At 35.2% G+C, this 23,274-nt stretch overlaps 1 protein-coding gene across 2 annotated transcripts in view; it reads left to right on the top strand.

Annotated features, from left to right (window-relative positions):
* The window catches only part of PTPRK (protein tyrosine phosphatase receptor type K), a 569,495-nt gene that overhangs the window by 186,639 nt on the left and 359,582 nt on the right, over positions 1-23,274 (top strand). The gene's annotated exons all lie outside the window — the stretch shown is intronic.

Below are 23,274 nucleotides of genomic sequence, written 5' to 3' on the forward strand. Positions count from 1 at the left end.
TGGAAAGATATACTAAGGTGAGAAACGCCCAATAGATTCATTAATTAAGGACTCATTGGTGACCTTGGTGGAAATAGTTTTACCCACAGAAGCAGACAAAAGCAAGGTTGCAGTGAAGTGAGCTCACTGGGCAAGTGAGGAACCCCATTGATTATGCCTTCAGTAAGCTTGGGTGGAGATGGGGAAAACACAGGAGACAGAGAGGAATGTGGACCGAAATGAGGGGCTGCTGTTGCTGTGATGATGGAGGAGGTTGTACGCAGGGGCTAATCAGTCAGGAGGGATGGACTAAAGAGACAAGAGAGAATGGGTATAACTGTTGGAGGAGGACCAGGAAGAGAGTGAGGCCCTGCACCTAGAGAGAAGGCTTAGCCTTGAACAGGATGAGTAACACCTGTGGCCTAGACGTTTCTCCATTTGGCTCAGTTAAACACATTGTGTGGACTGATTTTCCTTGATTTACTTTGCCCAAAGCTATTTACCTTTCAGTTGGCTCACCGATGTTTAACAACGGATGCTTTGAGAATGACTAGGGCAAAACCGCATTAAGCAGCAATCTCAAATTATGAAATTCCAGCAGAAAAAACTGTTCTTGTGTAGAAAAATTGGGAACTTTAGTGAAAATATTTTTTAAAAATTTACTTAAATTCTTTATTTTTCAGTTGCTAGAATTTTACAATATGATAGGTACACATACACACTCAGACTCGTACATTATTATTGGTAGAGAACGGCTGCTCTACACACTCTAGGCCCTCTACAAATATGTGTGGACTGTGCCTTGTTAAATATATTAAAAAACCTTTCTTGGATAAGAATGGAAAGGGAAAGTACAAGACCGACAGTATCAAATTTTAAGTATTTCAATTCTGCTATTTTAAATTTCAAATAATTTGGACATCCTGGATAGAAATGTACTTTTCTATTATCTTTGGTAAAATGGTTTGCCCAGCAGCTGCAGCCTATACTGTTTCACTTTTCGACACCGCATAATTTACTGAACTCAGTTGTTCTGAGTGTAGGTGTAGGAAAACTCTTTCATCTTCACAACATAACATTCAGAGGGTAAACACTGCTAAAGAGAGGATGTTTAAATAGTGTACAATAATGAAGTCAATATACCTTTAAGAATTTCAGAGTTCGCTGTTACCATAAGGAAAACATAGCCTTTTGTTTCTGTAAAAATAATCTTAACCCTCCAGCAAAGTGTTAAATTCATTTAAACGTCTACTATGCTTAATTTCTGTTAAATATTTGCCAATGAAATAAAAATACTTATTTTAAAACATGCTACAATTTGGACTTGAATGGATAAGAGCTGACCATGAGAGACTGAAAGCATGTGATTACAGAGCAGTCCAGATGAAAATGGTCTGGGCTTGAATCTGAGCTCCATCATATATCAGCTGTGTAATTTTTAGTTAGTTTAAACTGTCTAGGATTCGTATTTCATATGAAACAGGAACAATAATAGTACCTTCGCACTGTCATACGAATTGAATGAGTTAAAATTTATAAAATGCTTAGCACATTGCCCTACTCTTTCTAATGATGTTAGCCATTCTTATTGCTGTTTATATTGATTCCTGTGTTGGGTAGTAAAAGAAAATTGAATAAAAACCATAACACATTCAGAATATATTATGTAAAGAAATGCACTTTATAAGAATGAGTATCCTAGGAATCTAACTTTGTTTGGGAGAAAATCATTTCCATATATAGAAAAAACAAATATGTTAAAATGTAAATAAACAGTGATTATCTCTGGGTGGTATGGTTATGAGTGCTTTTAATTTTAACTTTTTTGCATTTTTCATATTTTCTATGAGCATGCATTACTTTTGTAAAATGTATGTAGCAAATGTTATGAGATAATACAGATCATTCTAAATATGAAATATTTGGAGATTAAATGCAAAGTTTAACAAGAATACAAGATGAGTCTTTTTATATTTGGGATGCAATTCCCTTCTAAAAAATTGAAGCACTTTCTGGATTTAATCAATGAGCATGGTAATTAAGTGGACGTTTTTAGCAGATTTTACATCCGGGGATAAGATTCTTTTGCTACCCTGCAGCACACTTTTGAGATGGCTCATCCTAATGTCAGTGGGTGTCTGTTCAAGATGTGAAAACCAGCATTTTAGCATGGAAATTGCTGGGTAAAGAAGAGTAAAATTAAAATAAGATAAAAACAAAACCAAACCAAAACCCCACTAAACCATGTCTAAATTATTTCTAGAGGGTTTTTTATTTCTTACATTATTAACAGTAGATAGTCATGAGATGATTTTAAACTCCAGAATTTGGGCAGTGTTCTTTCACTAGAGTTCAGTATTAACATGGTTATTAATACCAGTATGACTGTGTTTGTGGTTTCTTTTCAGGCTTATGTTTTCATATTATGAGAGTTCACATTTACTGGGAACATTTATTACAGCCTCTCTCAGTATCTACATAAGGAGGAAATAAAGGATAGGATGAAGAATTTTTTGGCAATAATGCCTGGGAAAGTAGGGGATCACATACTAGTTGGTATATGGGACAAGTTCAAGCAGCCTTTGCTTGTACTGCTGTTTACCAATCCACCAGCAACATGGTCAAATTTCAGTTACTCTGGTTTATTAACTGTGAGTAGTTGCATAAAACACAAACCTTACTGCTAGGTGTTCAGCCCACAAATCATTATGTAAATAACACATGTGCATCATGATCAATGACAAATCACGTCCCTTCTTTCAAAATCTGTTGGTAAGCGGTCGCTGCTCATCTGTCTTCAGTTCAGGCAGACAGCAAGCATGTAGTTGTGTTGCCTCCTTGTCTCCCTGTGGTCAACCTGCATGACATTTTATAGAAATGGGTAATTTAAAGAGTAAATTGTCTGACAAAGATGAAAGTGCAGCGAAGAAACAAAAAGTGATAATGCTGGAAGTAAAATTTGAATTGAACTTAAATGCAGTTAGTAGAAGAAATTGCTGACCATGGAAATGTTGATCTTCCAGCTCTTGAGACTAGATATATGGACAGAGAAACTTATTGAAGGAGAATATATTGTCATAAATGAGAAAGGGGGTTGTGACAATAAAGGAAAAGATGTCCCAGACGTGACACTGGCAAAATACTCAGATTAAAGGAATTCTCGTAGTTATTTCACGACATTACAAGTGCAAAGGATAAAATGTTGAAAGCTAATCCATATTTAGATAGGAATATGACAAATGATGGAGGCATAAAATACCCACTAGCTCCATATATAAGACTTATGAAGAAGGCAAGCCCTGCTCAAACTACTTTTGATAATTGTGTAATTCAGTTTTTATTTTTGAGATAATTGTAGATTCATATACAATTTCAAGAAATAATAGAGCTCTTCTGAATCTTTCATCCATTTCACCCCCATGATACTCTCTTACATTTTGCATAACTATGGTGCAGTAGCACAGCCTGGAAAATGATATTGGTACACCCTGACCTTATTCAGATATCGCTGGTTTTACATGAACTTCTGTGTGTGCGTGTGCACACATGTATGTGCATATGCATGTGTATGTGTGTGTATGTATGCAGTTCTGTGCAATTTTATCACTTGTGTATATTCATATAACCACCAACGTGGTCAAGATATTGAACAATTTTGTCACCACAAGTATCCCTTGGGCCGCCCTTTTATAGCCACATCTACCTCTTCCTGCCCCTTCATCAATATCCACTGGGAACCACTAAACATTTCTCCTTCTCAGTAATTTTGTCATTTCTAGAATGTTATATAAAGGGAGTGTGTGTGTGTGTGTGTGTGTGTGTGTGTGTGTGTATGTACAGTATGTACTTTTTTTAAGTCTGTGTAATTCCCTTGAGATCCATGCATGTTATTGAGTGTATCTGTAGTTTCTTTTTATTGCTGAGTAGTATTCCGTAGTATGTATGTACCAGTGTTTTTTTAACCATTCTATCACTGCAGGACATTTTTGTTGTTTGTTATTTGGCTATTATGAATAAAGTCGTTACACTTTTCTACACGTTTTTGTCTAACTGTAAATTTCTATTTTTTGATCAATGCTCAGAGTGCAGTTGCTGTATAGTATGGTAGATGAATGTTTAGTTTTATAAAAAATTGTCAATCTGTTTTACAAAGTGTCTGAGCCATTTTATATTCCCACTGGCATTGTATGAGTGATCCTTTTTCTCAGCATCTTCTCCAGCACTGGGTGTTAGCACTGGTTTTTATTTTAGCCATTTTGATTGTTTTTTAGTGATCTCATTGTGGTTTTAATTTGCATTTCTCTAATGGTTAGTAATACTGAATGTCTTTTCATGTGATTATTTGCCATGTCTAAAATGTCTTCAGCGAGGTGTCTCTTTGTTGAGTTTTTAATGTCCTTTATATTAATGTTTTCTCAACATTTTTAATGTTTTATGTTTGAGTGTACCAAATAATTATTAGTTTCACTTTTTTTCATTTCCCTGTATATTTATGATTGAAAATAAGAATTTTTTAGAGTTTTGACAAAAAATTTTAAAGAATGTTTGAATGATCATAAATTTCCTTATTGATTATAAAGGTTTATTTGCACAGATTTAGCTTGCATGCTCATTTTTACAGCCCCACACTGCTGAGCAAAGTTGAGGACAGTCTGTAGCATTATAAATGTGATATGTGGTTTGTTAGGGGGGGATATACAGGATGCTGTGGAAGCTCACAGCCTTTGAGAATGTGATGTCTCATTTGGGATCTGTACACGGATAAGAGCTAGCCCGGCAGAGATAGGTGGAAAGGCCACCTTCCAGGCAGAGAGAACTGCATATACAAGGACTTGGAGGTATGAGAGAGCATAGCACTTTAGAGGAAATAAAAGAAGTTCAGTATGGCTGAAGCATGGTGCAAGAAGGGCTATGGAGAAGCTGCAAAGATAGGAGATGGGGTCAGAAAGGTATTGTAATCTGTGTTACAACACATGGTCTTTATACGGGGGTCATGGGAGAGACCCAGTTAAATCTGAAATTCACAGAGATCCCTTTGACCACAGTATGGAAAATGAATTGTAGGACAATACAACTAAAATATTTAATACTTTATAGAAGTGTTTTACATTCAGAGATATTCTAGTGTTTGTGCTTGTTTTGGTGTTTGTGGGTAGTGGATGATTTTTGTTTGCAGAATGGTTCAAATTGATTATATACTAACCCAAATGCCTAGTATCAAAATGTAAAACTGGTTAAAGTTGAGCTATTCTGCTTAAAGTTGAGGTGGATAGTCCAGACTCCAAAGCACCACCTGATTCTCCTTTCCTGCTTCTGATCAGATCTTGACTGCATCTCTTCAAACCTCGAATACAGTGTCCCTTGTAGGCTGGAGTGCATGGCAGAGAGGCCCCTTACCATTTCAACCATGACATTTTAGCTTTTACTTCTTTTGTGTAAATTTCATTGCATGATTTCATTTTTATAAAAAATCTTCCTAAGAAAATATTCAAAAATCCTTACCCTAAGCGTTTTGGAAATTCACCTTGGTAAATTCTAATTTAGAGAAAGGAAGTTTTAAACACTGGGATACATTTTTAGTAAGAACTAGGTGAGAAAATGAACTATCAGGAACTTTCATTTAATCAGTTTGACTTGTGAAAATTATGTCCTCAGAGATATCTTTTATTTTTGAAGTTTAAGTTGCCATGTCCCTTACAGTTATCTATCAGATCTTCTGTCAGATCTTGAAGGAATTATAGTGATGATTTTTCTCTATCCTACCTGTATGAACATGTTGTATTTAAACTTGCACTTCATTTTCTATGGTATAAAATCACCAATCCCTTTATACAAAGTAGGACTACTGTTGTTTTTGGATTTACAGATGTTTTTGTTCTACATTTATATCAAGTCACCACTCATTTTGACACAATGGTGCTACCCTTTATTTCCTTGAGGTTCTGAGATTCCTTACTCTTGATCAAGTTCCTCACTCTTCAGGCCCTTGGACTTCAATTAGTAGGATGTGGTAGAAGTTACAACTTCAAGATTGAATGAGTAATTTTTTAACCATTTTTAGAATCCTGGCTGATTTTAGGATTTGTCTCACTGGTGTGATTCAATACCTACCAAAGTGTCACGCATTCTTGTATTTACGTAAAGTTCCCTAGAATTGAAAAAGTAGACAGAGCTGAAACCATTTTTTTTTTTTTTAAACTTCTAGATTAGAGAGTAGGGGCAAAAGAGTACTACATTAAATTGGAGATAAAAGACTAGCTTTCTGGTTCCTAAGGAGTTAACACGGTTTGCAAATTCAAAGATCTGCTAGGCCAATAGGTAGTAAGAGCTTAGTGATAATTTTTCCATTTAAAGTTTAAATATTAAAGAACATTCCAATCCACAGTGTTGTTTTCTGTTTGTTTGTTTGCTTGTTTTTTGTCATGCTGAACTATAGGCCCAGTGTTTCCATTACTTTCAGTTATTCTAGAAAAGCTAGAAATCTCGATTTTTATGTTAGTTTCTTTTTTAAAAAACATTGGCTTAAGTGTTTACAAAACACTCTGTAAGCCACGCAAAACATTTCTGTGGACAGATTGCACCCTTCATCTATCAGTTTGAAAACCTTGATCCAGAATACACGTTACTGGATTTTATCAATGTTCGTTTAATCGATGAATACCTCTCTGGGTGCTCATCCCTACCCTCTGTCCCCTTTTCCTTTAAGGGCATTTTGATACTGTTGCAAAGTCTACTTGTCCTTAAATTTTATCAAAGTTAGTTTCCTGTCCACCCTCCACCTTTGCAGTCCCCAAACATGTAATATCTGCTGGGCTGTTTTTTTACAACAGACTGAAGCCTTTGAAGTTTAAGAACTTTTTTTATATCTGACCCTGATTGGTACCTTCAGTACTTTCTTCCTTGACTGTGAGCTAGTCTATGAGTATCCTATAAAAATTTAGTGTCTTTGATCATCTAGCTATTCATTCTGGCCTCTTATTTCTGGCTCCTCTCCTGCTGCCTGGAGTTTTTAGGTCTTACTTTCTGCCATCCCCATCAAGTGCATGCATGGGTAGGTCCACCTACGTGGACTTGGTACATGGTTTTCTCTCGGTACTGGCCACAGTGAAAATGCTGCTTCATGTTCTGAAACTGGTGGGTAGATTGCCCACCTGTCCTGATTTTTCTGGGACAGTCCTGGTTTATACTAGTTACCTGTGCATAATTATATATAGTGTCCGTTTCACTCTGTGTTTTTGTTTGGAGAAAGTCTTAAATGGTCACCCTGGGCCTTTTCTTTTACAGTCGTTACTGAGTTTCCACTGTTGGAAACTTAGCCCAAACTCCAATACTCAAGTAGATTTCAAATGCATAAAATTTCCTTATTGCTCAAGTAAAACAAAACAGAATATAACACCTGTCTTTTCAACAGCACTTCTTTTCATCCAAATTCTGCATGTATTTTACAAATAAAGCCCATGATGTCCACTGATTTCTGTTGAGTACTGTGAACATAGTTGTGTTACCTTTCCCTCTTAGCAGAATCAGCTTCTGAAGATATGCTTATTTGTTGTTTACTAAGTCAGTAAAACAGCAGAAGCTCTTTACCTAAATTGTCTCAGTGGGCCTTTCACTGCACGTTTCATTTATTCATTTATTTATATTTGATACCATAAAAAGAAGATAAAAAGGCCGAGATCATGAAAGCATAAAGCTAGAATGAATTTCTGTTTTTTCCTGTTGATAAAATCTCTCATTCATCTGCATTTGTTCATTCAATTATAAAGCACTATCTCAGGGATTTAATTCTTGAAAAAAATCCTCTGGGGAATACTTATGAGCAAATTTATTTCTAATTTTGTTTCCTGCTTTCATTTCACTAAGTGAAAGAGCCTAAGAGGTGTGAGGAATAGTTAAAAAAAAAAAAAAAAAAAAAAGTAACATCACATGTTTTTAGGTTTGCTGTAGTAATTCCCATTGCCCTTGGTTGACTGCATTATTTTTTTGTGGATTTCGTTCTTGAGTTCTTTGGGACTCTCATAAGAATTTTCTATTATGCCTTATTCATATGTCTTTTTATGATTTCTCATTTACCTTCATTTCTTTCTTTACCTATAATTGCCTTCATGTGTAGTATAAGGGAAGGTTGGTACGGTATGGAAATCTCTGTTTGCAAAAGCCCATAGCAATAACTATCATTCTTAGATAGTTGGGTTTTCATTTACTTTCGTATTTAATAAGGACACAGTCATTCCTGTGCTGTGGTGCCACATATTTTTATTCATTGGTAGCCAAATTAGTGATTATTTTTCTTATCAGTGCTCAACAGGATGTTTGATTTGCTCCACCTCCAATTTAGAAATTAAATTATAGACCTTCCAAGTTTTCATACATGGCTTATTAAGGGCATAGCTAAAAATACTTAATAACTAACTGAAAAGTAATTCTCTTCAGTTTGACTGCTAAGATTATGTTTCTGGTATAACTTCTCACATAATGCAAGTAGGAAAAAATAAAAATTGATTGTATATTTTGTTAAAATAAATTAAGTATTTCAATTTAAAAATGGATATTTGGATTGTAATTCTCATAGAAAGTTTTTATAAATTGTTATGACTTTAATACTATGAATAAAATACAATAAGTATAGGTCTTAATTGCAATCATATTTTAAAGATTTGGGGAAGGGTTTTGTTATGTTAGTATAACTAAGAGACATTTCAATATATTGAACAACTATTTTATTTGCAAGTGTAGGGTACTTTTTTATTGGCCTAGAGATGGTAGGTTTGGAATTCAAAAGTTTAACTAGAAGTCTTCATCAACATTTGACTAAAATAACTAATTTTGGCACAGTTTTACTACTTGGAACTTTCATTAATCAGATATGTTAGTTAATATTACATTCTTTTCATATAATGAGTTAATTGGGAGTTTTATTTGCAAATTATGTAAATAAATACATATTTGGAAATCATATAGCTTAATTTGATGTTTTCATACTAATAATGCTATGGTGACTTTTGAATATTATTCTTCGTCACAGCTTTTTACCAAAGCATCTGTGTTTGTGTGAAATCTACAATAGATGACCTATGTTGAGAACCATGTCTTAATATTTTTTGTCATGATGTTTGGGTTATTGACATAATCAAATTTCTATGGCTACTATATCTCTGACAAAGCAAGATTTCAAGAATTTAGAATCAACATTTTGAGCAAAAATGAAAACAGCTAATTCATGTTGCTTAGTAATGAAATATTATGTTTTGATGCTGGGTTGCACTTTTAAATTTCAATTACAAGGTAGAAATTGAAGTATTATTAATATATAAATGTAGGAAACTTTTAGATTTCTTAAAGAGTTTATTTCCAGAGAATGGAATTCACTAGCTGAATTTGTCATGGTTAAATATTAGTGTACATATATTTAACTGTATTTTGTATGAGAATAAGAACAGTAATTAAACTTAAAAAATGTATGAAGTGTGAGATTGCTTTACCTTTGCATGCACCTGCTGCCCCCTCCATATCTCATATATACTCATATATAGACTTACAGATTAAATGAAAAACTTAAAGGTCTCTGATATAGGGTGGGCTTTTCTGCTTCTTAGAAACATAAGCAAATGAATGAAAAATAATCTCAATATATTACATTGACCTTTCTTCACTATAGATTTAATTCCTGTTCTGCAAGTTTATATATACCTCAGAATGGTAGATATTGGCTCTGCAATGAGTTTAGTCCATCTTTCAGTTACCTGAATTAGCAACATTTTTATGGTACCATTTTGACAAGGGAGAAGGTATAGTCTATTGATGCTATTCTCGTTGTCTCAAGGAGACAAAGTCAGACCTCCCCCTGAGTCACTAGACAAAGCCACCGTGATTTAAATGATACCTCTTCTCACCTCTCCTTCCCATTACTCCCACTGTCCCACCACGCTTGCTGGTGAATGACTAAGATTTCTTTCACTGTCACAGATCAAAGATTAAAAGAGTAATTTATATTATTGTTCCTAGTGAGATTGTAATAGTAACATTGTAATAGTCAGTTGTTAGGAAGCCTCATTTACTGTTTCATGTGCTTGAGAGTCAAAGTATTATCACTTAAGTTCAGACTTTTGATGCATATAAATTAATATTTTTAAATTCCTTTCCTATTGTTATTAGGATAACAAGCATGGGATTCTCATTTGTCATAGATTTACTATGCTCCAAGCCTCATATTGAGTGCTTTGCTGATACTCTCCCATATATTCTTTGTGCCAGTCCTGTGAGGCAGGCTATGTTATCCCTGTTTGATCGGTAAAGGACCTGTGTTTTAGAAAAGAGAAATAAGGTGCTCAAGATCACATATTAACATGTATTCAAGTGAGTTGGTTGACCCCATCTGAATTGTTGGGAATAATTTTAAACTTTATAAGTGTTTTATCTTTCCCTAAGGTCTGTCTGTTTATTGAGAACTAGAATCTGCACTGGATTAATTTGTCAGGCAGCTGAAAAGAAAAACAATTCTATTTCATATAATTTATGAAACGTTTTGGATTGGGACTTTACAGCAGACTATCTATTAATAAGATCATTATACTCAGGAAATTAATTGAAGTTTTATTATACTATAGGATGTATCAGAAAATTGGCTAAAACCTCCAACTTTCTTAATGACAGGATTACTCACTGTCAGGCAAAAAGAAAAGACTGCTTCTCAGTGTTCATCTTTCCGTTTTCCTTTGCTTCCTTGACTATTTAAAATATTTGTCATTTAGGTATGTCTCTCAAATTCAGTGTTTTTCAGATTTTTAATGTATAAAACATATGGCAAAATGAAATGATCTCTAAGGTCCCTAAAACCTCAGAATTTTGTGAGATTGTGGCCGCTCAGAGCCTAACAGGGAAACATCAGCAATATAATACCCTTCTGTCTCCCTTTTCTTTCCTGCTTCTGGCTGTTATTCATCGGAATATTTTTGAGACAGCAGGTGTATACTAAGGTGAAAGTACATTCTTTTCTGCTTTTCACTAGAAAGGTGAAAGTAGATAAATAGGACATTTATTGCCTGAGATATATGTCCTTTTAAAATGTAACTTAAAAAAAATAGATACAGTAAGTATTAAAAAAAGAACACCAACCACTTTCCTTTGTAGTTAAAATTGAGTGCTTCTATTTTGAGGATTAGATACATATAATTCTAATGGAAATAAAGCTTATACACTTAGATTCATTATCTCAGAGCATTTGGTATAACACACAAGGCTGTATTAAACACCTTCATGGTAACAAGATATATCAGTGAGAAGGGATACAAATGCAGGTAGTGTATTCTTCCTTTGCATGGTGATTAGCACATATATTATCTCTCCAGTCTGACTTATGTACTGAAGAGAAATCCTAGATAGTGTTGGAGGAGAAATAAATTGGAAAACATTCTTGCTTCTCCTGAAGCTGAGCTTCACATCATAACTTAATTATTTGTGTCTCAGATGTTGGGATTTTCTCAAATGTCGGTGATTGAATTAGCCAATACTTATTGATTCTTGACCCCTTCTTTAGTACAGTGCTGGATGCTGTGGCTTGAAGCAGTGTAGGGTATTGTCATCAGCAAGATGACTTGTCTTCTTGAGGAGATGGCGGACACACACAGAATAATTAAAGAATAGACAACAGGATGAAAGCAGCTACCATCCACTCGATACTTCCTTTGTGCCAGTCTCAAAGTTAAGTGTTTCATGTATATAATGGGAACAAAAATGTACCTTCTTGTCCGTACCTGAAGGCTCAATTCCCTTTGGTGTCACATCAAAGAGAAGCATATAGTCAATATCAAAAAGCATTTAAAATAGCATGCATGCATTCACTGAAGACTCCTGCAGATTTATGTGTATGTATGTATGTGTGTATCAATGTATTTGTGTTTGTGTGTATGATACATATCATGATAAATGGAAAAACTGCTTTTATAAAAACTCTATATGGCTCCTCAAAGGTCCACATCACTAATTTTGGCTCTAATTTTGTGCGTCTTTGCAAAAAAATAATCTTTATATTGGCTTTGTATTTAGAAACCTACCTTTTACTTACATTCAGGGTCAGTGTTTTCTGTTCCCCAGATAACGTTCTGCCCTTTGTTAAATAAACAAATGTATAGTTTCTCTAGATTAATTAAAAAAATTTCCCCATTTATTCTCTCTGTCAACAGGGGTATGACAAAAACTGAGGTGTACAAACAAAAGTCCTCCTTAGAAATGAGGGGTGATTGGAGAGAGTGAAAGAAAGACTGAGAATACTCATAGTTTTATTTTGTTGAGCCTGGCTGCATATGTCCTACATTGTGCTGTATCACCTTATGTTTTACAGTATTTTGGTAAACACAGTTCTCCAATTGTTAGCAAATTCAGGATAAGGATCCCGATGTCACGAGTTTATTTTTGAAAGATGAGTGTGATTTCTTTGGCTGAGTGGTGATGGGAGGGTTTCTGAGAGGGAGCAGCCTCAGTGGATGCAGAGAGGATGGCGTAAGAGAAATATTCACCCTGGTACTGTTGATCAGAATACAGTTGCTGACTTGATTACAACAAAGAATCAATATGAGGGATTTGGGCTTTTTTTGGCAGGTGGTGAGAAGAGTGATGAAATTTTTGACATAAGAAACCAAAGCGTAGAAATTTCTTGTTGGTGTTTTTTCTATGCAATATTTGAAACATTTAAAGGGATAAATCTATTCCATGTATGCCTCCCAAAATTTCTATAAAGCAAGTGGTGTTATCTCTCTTTTGCTGATAAGGAGCCCAGTTCTCTAAAAGGGGAAGCAAGTTGTGAAAATCACTTAACTTTGAAGCAATAGAGCCAGGATTTGAACCAAGTTTGATCTGAATTCAGAGTTCATTCTCTTTAACTATGTGCTTAGAAAAATAGACAACATTGCAGATGTTTCTTAGTTTAAGATCTGTCCTGTTTATTTCAACTGGACTTGGGAGAAATAAGAACTTTGCCCTTGTATATTTTGTTAAGCAGCTAAAAATGCAAACAACTCTGTTTCACATAAATTTATGAAATGTTTTTGGATAAAGCATTTAACAGCTGAATTTCTATTTAAAAGTTTTTAAGGGAATTTGTTAATGGAAGTTTTACCGTACTACAGAGATAGCCTATATGAAATAAACTTTTATGTGAATTAGGTCATCTTCTGTTTCTTTATTTTACTTTTATTATTTAAATGTTAGAAAACCTTGTATTACTTTCATTAATGATAACAAAATATCTATTGATTTTTTTAAAAAAATTTATTAATTTATTTTTGGCTGCGTTGGGTCTTCATTGTTGCGCACAGGCTTTCTCTAGTTGCAGTGAGCGGGGGCTACTCTTCGTTGTGGTGCGCGGGCTTCTCATTGCTGTGGCTTCTCTTGTTGCAGAGCACAGGCTCTAGGCACGTGGGCTTCAGTAGTTGTGGCACACAGGCTCAGTAGTTGTGGCTTGCAGGCTCTAGAGCGCAGGCTCAGTAGTTGTGGTGCATGGGCTTAGTTGCTCCGCGGCATGTGGGATCTTCCCGGACCAGGGCTCGGACCCGTGTCCCCTGCATTGGCAGGCAGATTCTTAACCACTACGCCACCAGGGAAGCCCCTATCTATTGACTTTTAAAAAATGTTTTATATAGACATTTATAGCATCTGTCTTACAATATTGTTCAGATATCCAGAACAATGTTCTTTAGGAAGATAGGGGACATCTTTCTTGCTTTTCTGATTTTAAAAGGAATCTTTGTGAATTTTTACTAATCAAAATGATGATTGATGTAGGTTTTGTAAGCTGTGCTTTTGAAGATAAGAAAGATTTCTTCTAATCAAGAGATTTCTTCTTTGAAAATTTGCTAGAATGAACTTGTTAAAATAAAAAGATGATTTTTCAAAGTCTTCTTTGAATTTGTTACAACTTTTTACTGTAGTTCTAGCATTTAAATTTTGTTCTCAATTTGGATTTTCTGCTTTGCTTTAAGTGGGGATCCATTTACAATTTATAATACATTTTAATGCAATTTATAATACTCTGTTCTACAGCCAGCACACTGCTATTCAAGGAAGATGAGGTGGGGTTGGGACAGAGGTATAACTACACGATAGGCATTTTTTTCTTGACGTAACTGTGTTCAGTTTTAATATTGAGATAAATAACCAGTAGATGGTTTTACTTCTTAGATTTAGCTTAGCAGGCAATCACAATTGACTGTCTTCTCCATTCACAGTTTTATGTAGAATTGGCTTTTGGGCTTTTGGCAAAGTGGTATAGGCATGTATGGAAAACCTGACCTTAGTAACAAGTCAGGGCTGTCTTCACTTACTAATCATTCATTATTTAATTTATATACTTTCATATAACTTTCATTGTTACACAAATAATTAGAGGTGACTTACCTCTAAGGTAATTACCCAAATGGCCAAGATAAATAAGGAGAAAAGACTCCTGCTACGAAAGAAAGCAAATATGATTATAAAATCAAGTTCACAGCCAATAAACCTAAATTTTCCAGCCACTGAGGCCTACATTGCTTTTCTAGCTGAACTTCAAATTAGATGCAGCCTTCCTGGCACCAACTTGAAAAGAAAATACATAATTAGCCATTTAGTTTTTACTACTTTCAGGGGAAGCAAAGCCTTTCCTAGTACTAAATTCTAAAGCTGCGGGCAAAGAGGAAACCATAGAACATAAAGTGGTGGTTCTTATTTTAAGGGGGTGAATCCCTCTGAATACCTTTTGAAAAATGTTTTTCTTTAGAAAAGTTAAAGAAACTTTAACTTTCAGATATCTGTATTGTAAATGATAAATTTGCATTTACAGCTATCTGTATTGTAAATGATAAATCTTCCTTGAGGCTGTTTATTATTAAGTGAGCTAGGGCAGTGCTTCTCAAACTACAATCTATAGGTACATTCTCTGACTTCTATGAAAGTTTTAAAAATTGTATGGGTTTTTTGAGTCTAAAATTAATATTATACATATTTAAGATGATGCAGATGATTAAAAAATAATTCAAAGGCATTATTTGCATTTGTGTTGATGTTATATCTTTGCTAAGGGAAAGTACAAATTGCATCATAGTTTAGGGCACAAATGAAGGTTTAACAGTAGTTCACACAGAAAAGTGATGGGAGCGTTTAGCTACTATGTGGCAGATAATACATACTATAAGTGTGAGAAACTTATAATAAACTGTGCCATTTATATTAGCTGATATCATACTATTTTTTACCATATATATTGTGTAGGTCCTGAGTTTGTATATATTAGCTTGAAAAAAGTTCATTAACAATAAATATAGTAAATAATCAGAAAAGAAATGTTTATAAATGGCTTTAAGTTTTTTCTATTATTGTATTTTGGGATGCATTGTTAAATTATTGGCCCAACAGAAACATGAATCAGGGGCTATAAATCACTATCAAAGAAAAATAACAAAGATATAATAACACTGACTGAAATGATGTTTCATTGTGATCAAAATTAAAAGAAGAATCAAATCCAAAAGTGAAATGTAATTGTACAAAAAAGTATACACGTTTTCACTATTAAATGTAATATTTGCAGTATTGATTCTGCAAAACATAATTTATTACATTAAATTAGTTTTAATTTAAATTTTATTGATTTTTCCATTTGTTTGTATGGATAAGAGTATGATAACAAAAACTCTTGTTATAATAAGTTAATGCTCAGAGATTATCTGTGCATAGTTTAACACTGAGGTCTGTGAGAAAGTTTTCCTTTTTAAAGATTAGTGTTTTACTCAGGTTTGGGAAGCACTGAATTAGGGGTTTAGTCCTAAACGGTTTCCTGCCCGTAGGGATTTAACAGACCATGCTTTCTTGCACATTTGAAGTTTGCTAAAGTAAAAGTAATAATGCTTACTCAGTTGCTGGGTCTGCTAGAATGAGGGGATTCCTTATGTGATTGGCATACCGAGACTGGTGCTTGAAACAAATGTTTATCAACAGAGAGAGTCTTGAAATCCTATATGGTTCTGTATTTATGTTATGAGATTTATGTTATTTATGTATTTATGTTATGAGACATATGGGTTTACTCTGACCGTTCAGACCAATGAACTCTTAGCTATTTTTACTGATTTGATAGAGAACCAAGAAATAGTTTATACTTAGACAAAATGACTAATTTTAGGAGGAAATTGTATCCACTGGAGAAATCTTATTCTTCTTGCAGGCCATCTGAACAAATCTATGTAGTTGGTCTGAGAACTAGATTCCTCAGGCATCTGCCTCTCTCCTTTGCTCACCTCCTTAACAGTTTACATCTCTCTCACCACCACCCTTTTTATCTTGTTTTGTATGGGACGGGGCTTGGGGTAGTAATTTTGACCTTTGGATTTCATCCTACATATGATGCTGGGCACCTAGAAAGGTGGGTGGAACCGTTCTTTCCATTACTACCTTAAGGAACTTGATCCTGAGGCCATTTCTACCTGTAAAAGAAGAATCTGAGTCCCTGTGGTAAGACTGGTGTCCCTCACGGGACCTTTTCTAAATCTAAGGGAAGTCCTGAGCCCCGTGTCCTTTGTGGAAGCCCAAGGTTGATATCAGCGTGAATTTCTTCATTCAGCAGATGTCGCTGCAGCTAGTATATCCATAAACTTGTTTGAGCCTCATTTATTTATTTATTTTCATTTTTTCAGGTGTAGAAGGACATTTATGTGCTTTTCTGTGTTCCAGGAAGCAATTTTAGGCCAAAACTACTGTGGAGAGGATAATCACAATGGTGTTTCAATCACAATTAGTTCCAGTTTTCCCCCTCTAGATAGGTTTGTCTGTTTTAGCATCTTGTCAATTTTTTCTTCCCCAGAACACATTGTCTTTTAAAATGAATGCTGCTCAGGATAAATATACAACACACTCAACAGGGAATTTTGGTTTTGTATTTGAAAAAAACAAATCAGGAGACAACTGTTCAGATTCAAAGATGTGTTTATTGAAGGTCAAGAGGTGAATATACTCGAGATACCCAAACTAATTATGTGTGCTTGTGGGTGCAAGATTAAGTAGCTTTCATCCAGCTGCAGACAGAATCTGTTGTGAGGTCTTGGAAATCACTGAAATGGCTAATCGCTATTGAAATAACATTTTGGTAAAAGATGGTAAGAACATTAGTAGTTATCAGAGATAGCCATATAAGTTAGTGGTTTAGAATGAATTTCTCTCTTGTCTTCTGAAGTATTTCTATCAATATTAGTGATAAAAAGGTTTGCAATCAGATTGTTGTGTTCCGTGTTCCATAATAATATGTGGTGTGACATTAATTGGATTAACTTTACTCTGTAGCATCATGTTTATAAAATATTTAAGATTTTGTTGAAAAGTTTATAAAAAGCAAAAAACACAGTAGGATTATGGAATTTACTTACATGTGTAAATATAAGTGGAGATAATTCACAAATGTGTTTATAGCTAAGATCTTTCCTCTAAGATACAGAATCATACATCCAATTGCCTACTTGACATCTTCTCTGGTATGTTTCAACAAAATTAATGCCCCTTCTTCCTTAGATGATACTTATTATTCTTTTTGGCAGCCTTTCTTATATTTGGTGAATTTCTTGCCTTATGAGTTCTCATGGCTTCAGAAAGAAGTCCAACACCTTTAAGCCATCCTTATAGCTAGGGTATTGATAGGTGACCAAATCTCCACCATTCAGACCACCCAAAGGAGGTTTGATTAGGAAGCTATTGGCTGCAGAAAGGAGGCACCATGAGGTTTTCTTCTGCAGAGAGTAGAAGCATAGACATCCATGGGCAGCAATGTATAGGACTCAGCCTGGGTGTTGGGAGGAGTGTTGTTTGCACTGAACCATGGGTCTCCATTGAAGCGGTCCTGGGGTATATTTTGGTCATTTGGTCATTTGGGCTTTCTAATGTTCTTTAATAGGTTTCTTTTTTGCTGAAAATGGTATAGTAGCTTCTGTTGTTTACAATAAAAATCTTGAACTGAACTTTCCCCCCAAAATGATCTCTGTCTAGTGTGCCAAGACTCAGGAAATTGCACTACTGTCTATTTGGGTATTTGAGCAAGAAACATAGTTGTACATTATGGACCCCTGTCTCTTCTTCACTTCTGTTTCTCATGCAACACCAATTCTTGTGATTTTTACCTCTTATGTAGGTTTTGAATGGTTGCTTCACATTATCTTCACCATCTACTATCATAATTAAATAGGGGGTTCTCTTCGGGGATGCTGTAACTATTTCCTAACTGGTCTCTACACTATAGCCAGAGTGATTTTCCAAAATGTAAATCTGATTTAGGACAGCAACCTCTGCTTGCCCCAGCTTAACTCTTCTGTATGTCTTTCTGTAACAGTTAAGATAAAGGCGAAAGTCCTCATTTTGTTTATAAGGCCTTCTTGGGCTGTTCACTTCCTTCATCTCCATCTTCATCTCCCCCATTTTCTCCTACCCAGTCAAACTTTCAGTCTCTCTTATTCATTATACTCTGCCGTGCTCCAGGTCCTTCACGCAAGCTGTTTCTACTGTCCTAAATGATCTTCCTTCTTCTCTTCAGCTATAACTCTCATGCTTCAGATCACAGATCTTTCTTCATATCACATCCTTTCCTTTTTCTGAGATAAAGGATCTCATTATACAATCTCACAGCCAACCTCTTTTTTAAGGCGGCAGAGATTTGTTTTGACATACATTTTTTGACCCTTTGATTATTTTAGTGATACTTCATCCATGTAGACAAGCCCCATGAAGGAAAAGTACTGAAATGGTATTTGTTAGAGCATTTTAAATACATTTCACTAGGTTTCCCGAGCAATTAAAAAAATTTAAATTATGTGTTACCTTTGTAAACTGAACTTCTTCTTATCCTCTTTGACAGGCAGTATAATATAGAGGCTAAAGAAGTTGGTTTTAGTGTTAGATTTGAATTGAGTTCTGAGCAAGTTAAGTTACTTTTCTAAACCCCACATTCGTCTGTATAATATTAAGCACTTTACATATTCAGTATCTTTCTCACTGGAATGTTGGATGATTTAAATAAGATATTTTTACTGTTTTAAATAGTTCCATTAATATATTCCAGTTAGCCTCCATCATCACATGCTGTGTGTAGCACATCATCTGCTATGTGTAGATCACTGTGCAGAATCAGAGGCAGTAGAAGTTTAACTTTAAGAAGTTTACTTGAGTAAAATTGAGTTGGGAAAATTCTACATATTATAAACTCCAAGGTAGGAAATGTAAAATTTGTTAATTACTTACAAAGTTATATGTTCAATCATAGGAATTCCTAGAGAAGGTAGGAATTAGGCTCCACAGGGGAGAAAAAGAGACCACAAGCCTTCTAAGCAAAAAGGAGGGGTAAAACAAGGCAAAAAAGCATGTTGTATCATTATGAATTGTGAACTATGAGTTCACGCTGGTGATTCGTGGCAGATGAGCAACACAAGGTTTATATGGACCATACTTGTGAGGATTCGGAGTACCAGATGAAGTGTATGGTATTATCTGTGTCTGTGCGTACACGTGGTTACATCTAGTGGACGTGTAACACCGTGATTGGAGTGTCACTGCCCGTTCATGGTACTTGCAGAGTTTAGTCACTACTTGTAGGACCATTTAAAAGTAATTACTTTTTTTTTTTTTAAAGTTATGTAAACAGTTCTTAGGGAGATATTTGGTAATTTTATAGTTAGAAGGAAAAAATGTTGGAGACCTATCCCTGCTTCTGGTTATCCTCAAGGGAGAAAAACTTGATCCTCTTCTGTGTGCTTAAGGTGTTTCCACTTATCTTATGAATATTACTGAAATCCTGAAAGTACATCTCAATAGTAGATTGAGTCAAAATTTTGAAGTTATTGAAATTTCCCTCTTCCCTTCTCCACATTCTCCTTTTGCGGGGGGCGGGGATGGTGGTTTGGGAAACACCTGTGCTTGATTGTTGGTCAGAGTTCCCACTGTTACTTGTTTTGGCTGAAACTATTTTCTATTTTAGCTTCTACAGTACATCCCAGAGGGAAGCTTTAAAAAGTTAGCGTGGGAACTGAAACTCTACAATTTCTCAATGTTTGTGTTCACTCATTGAGCCTTAAGTTAGCATTTATGAAAACAAAATACAGTCCTTATTTGCTTTTAGGGCAACAAGAGCACTGTTGGAGTGGAGGTCACTTGTTCACTTGCATCATGCAATTTTTCTGGTTATGTTTAAAAGGACTGTTTTGTTGGAAGAATATCCTTGGGTGATTATATGTGCTAAGAGGAAGTTGAATTAATCGTATTTCAGCAGTCAGAGAAGTATTTGCCTGTTCTTCCTTTCCTCACCATTGACCAATACGGCAGTTTACAATTGACCAGGTGTGTTTTGGTGGGGTTTTTTTCCTTTTTTTTTTTTTTTTTTCTTTTAATAGCAGCTGGATTGGCAGCATTGGAGATGGAATAGCTTATCCTAGAGAACAGTATTATGTTTTGTTCTAGTATTGGGAACCACTAATTCCACTAGAGCTATCTTAAATTAATGTAGGCTCAGGAGACTTCAAAAGGGCCTTGTAGTTTTAAAAAATTTTATATCACATCCTTGAATTATAGAAGACTAATTGTCTTGTGACCAAAAGCAACAATCTCTGCATTTGAGGTGATGATATCATTCTCTTTTGCTTTTTTGTTTCCTGGAACTTCAGTTTCTTTTATGATATTTGGATGGTTTATGAAGTGACTTGGGAGACAGAAAATAAATGTAACCCCAGTTTTTTCTACCACTGCCTTCGTGCCTCTTTTCTCTTGTCTTTCCAAATTTTACATTTAAAGTGTAAGCACTTCTTTCTTCTCTTTTTTTCACTTCACTTGGACTCTTTTCTTTATTTCTCTATATTCGATTTCTCACTTTTCTCTCATGTTCTGTATTCTCATTCCCTTTTGCTTTTTTTACACTTTGTCTTATGCCTTCTAAGGCAGGCACTGTTTTCAAAAACAAGCAGACAGGTTTTTGGTTTAAATAATACATTGTAAGTAAAAAAATAAAAATACGTTTTTACTTTGATAGTTCCTATTTCTATAATCCCCATAACAATCCTCTCAAACAGTGTTTTTATTATATCTATGACACTTATCTTTTCTGGGACTGATTTTCACCAGTAAAATGGTAGAGGAGAGGTGGATGGCTTGGGTGAGTGGTGTCAGAGCCAGGCTGCAGAATCAGGTCTCTGACTTCAGAGCCTGAATTTTTAACCTTTTCATAGATGGGAATATGATTTCCTTTGGGTGAGAGTGGAATGAATGTTGTTCCTTCCTTTCAGATCTTTTATAAAGTGTCTTCTATTGTAACCTGGAACTTTAGGGTTTACTAAAAGAAGCAACTTCCTTGGTTGCCAGTTGAATTCTTGTAGCCTGATTATCCTTGAACCTGAGAACTCAGCTGAGAAATTTTGCTCAACCTGAGTTGTTCTCTGATTGATCATTGCTTGCCATTTGCATATTCAGTAGTTGTTGACTCTTGTTACTAATTTTAAGTCAAAATAAAGTCTTATTCTTCTGGTATATGGTGTATTAACATTTAAAATAGATTTTTGGTACCCTTAGACATACTGTGACTGCTGAGTAGGGTATTTTGTTTTTGGGAATATCCATTTAAATGGAAATAAGTAAATACTGTACGCTCATTCTGGACTGAGCTTAAGTTCTGGTCTTTCATTATTAACAGAATTAAGCTATATCCAGACAACAGGCTGGAATTGTTAATGTGATATTTAGTCTTTAGGCAGTTTCCAGAGACCGAAGGCTATACTATCTTTCCATACCTTTCAGTGTTCTTTTCAGTCTTGGTTCCTTTGAAAAGGCAAGTGATGATTACAAAATTGGCTACGGAATAAAGACTCTCTTGCCTTTTGGGGTAATGCAACTCTGATTATTCTCTCTGAAGTTGCTTTTCATTTTAACAGCTGCTTCTCAAAACATTTTAGTACCACATAACACAAAAGCTACACAGTTTGGAGAGCCATTGGGGGGAGTGCCAAGATTTCAGAAATCAGAGAAATCTTAGAACAAAGATCTTAAACTTAGATTTATGAGTATTATAGCTGTTGGTAACGTTATGTGTATGTGTGTTTCCAGTGTGTATTTATATCAGATTTTAAAGATAAAAAGTGAAAAGGGTAGAGTTAGAAAGAAATAGGCAAAAAAGAGATGGGAAGGAGGGTTGATTCACATGGGTTGAAAGGAGTTAGGTAGAATCTTGAAGGGAAGGGTTGAGAAAGGTTTGAGTGCCTCTGTATTGGAAGTTTTAAAGTTTACTATTCTTTAACATTGTTATTTCATTTTTCACCTTTGAAAATGTTCTTTTCATACATTTTCCAGTTTTATTCTCTGTACTATTTGATAGAGAAAAGAATGAATATGACCGAAGGAACACATATTAAGAACCCGCCTAATCAGTGTGTTTTAGCACATCATACAGACAGTCTCATTTAGTCCTGACAGCAGACCTAAGGCGTTTAGGCATTCCAAGATAAAGAAACCAAGACAGAGAAAGGTTTAATTATTTGCCCAAGCTAGAGAGTTGAATAGATGGTTAAGGAGTAGGGAAAACTGGAGTCCTAAAAGATCCTGATGAGAAAAGCACAGCAGGTTATAAAATTAGCCTCTCTTTAAGAGGGGGTGGGTGATTATTAATAATAGGTCTTTTTGATAATAGGTTGCACAGATTTTCTGTGTCATCCAGGTGAAAATGAAAATTCAGGTAGTCAAAGTAAGGGCCAATTAAGTTCATGTTTTTGCTTTCTAAGATGTTGTAGGGGAAGGAGATTAAACTGTAGCACAATGTTTGACCCAGTTCCTAGATCTTTTTTTTTTTTTAAATATAAATATATTTATTTATTTATGGCTGTGTTGGGTCTTCATTGCTGTACACGGGCTCTCTCCAGTTGTGGCAAGCAGGGGCTACTCTTCATTGCAGTGTGCGGGCTTCTCATTGTGGTGGCTTCTCTCTTGAGAGCACGGGCTTCAGTAGTTGTGGCACGCGGGCTCAGTAGTTGTGGCTCACGGGCTCTAGATTGCAGGCTCAGTAGTTGTGGCACATGGGCTTAGTTGCTCCGTGGCATGTGGGATCTTCCTGAATCAGTGCTCGAACCCATGTCCCCTGCATTGGCAGGCAGATTCTTAACCACTGCGCCACCAGGGAAGTCCCTCGTTCCTAGATCGTAATGTGTAGCAGGTAAACTTCCTGAGGTGACTAGTCTCCCAAGAAGGAGAAATGTTGTGCTATTTTACCTGAAACCTTCTTCTTACAGTTCTGTGTTTTCTGAAAGTTTCAGATGC

Source organism: Eubalaena glacialis, chromosome 12 (assembly GCF_028564815.1).
Source record: "Eubalaena glacialis isolate mEubGla1 chromosome 12, mEubGla1.1.hap2.+ XY, whole genome shotgun sequence".
Taxonomy (NCBI): domain Eukaryota; kingdom Metazoa; phylum Chordata; class Mammalia; order Artiodactyla; family Balaenidae; genus Eubalaena; species Eubalaena glacialis.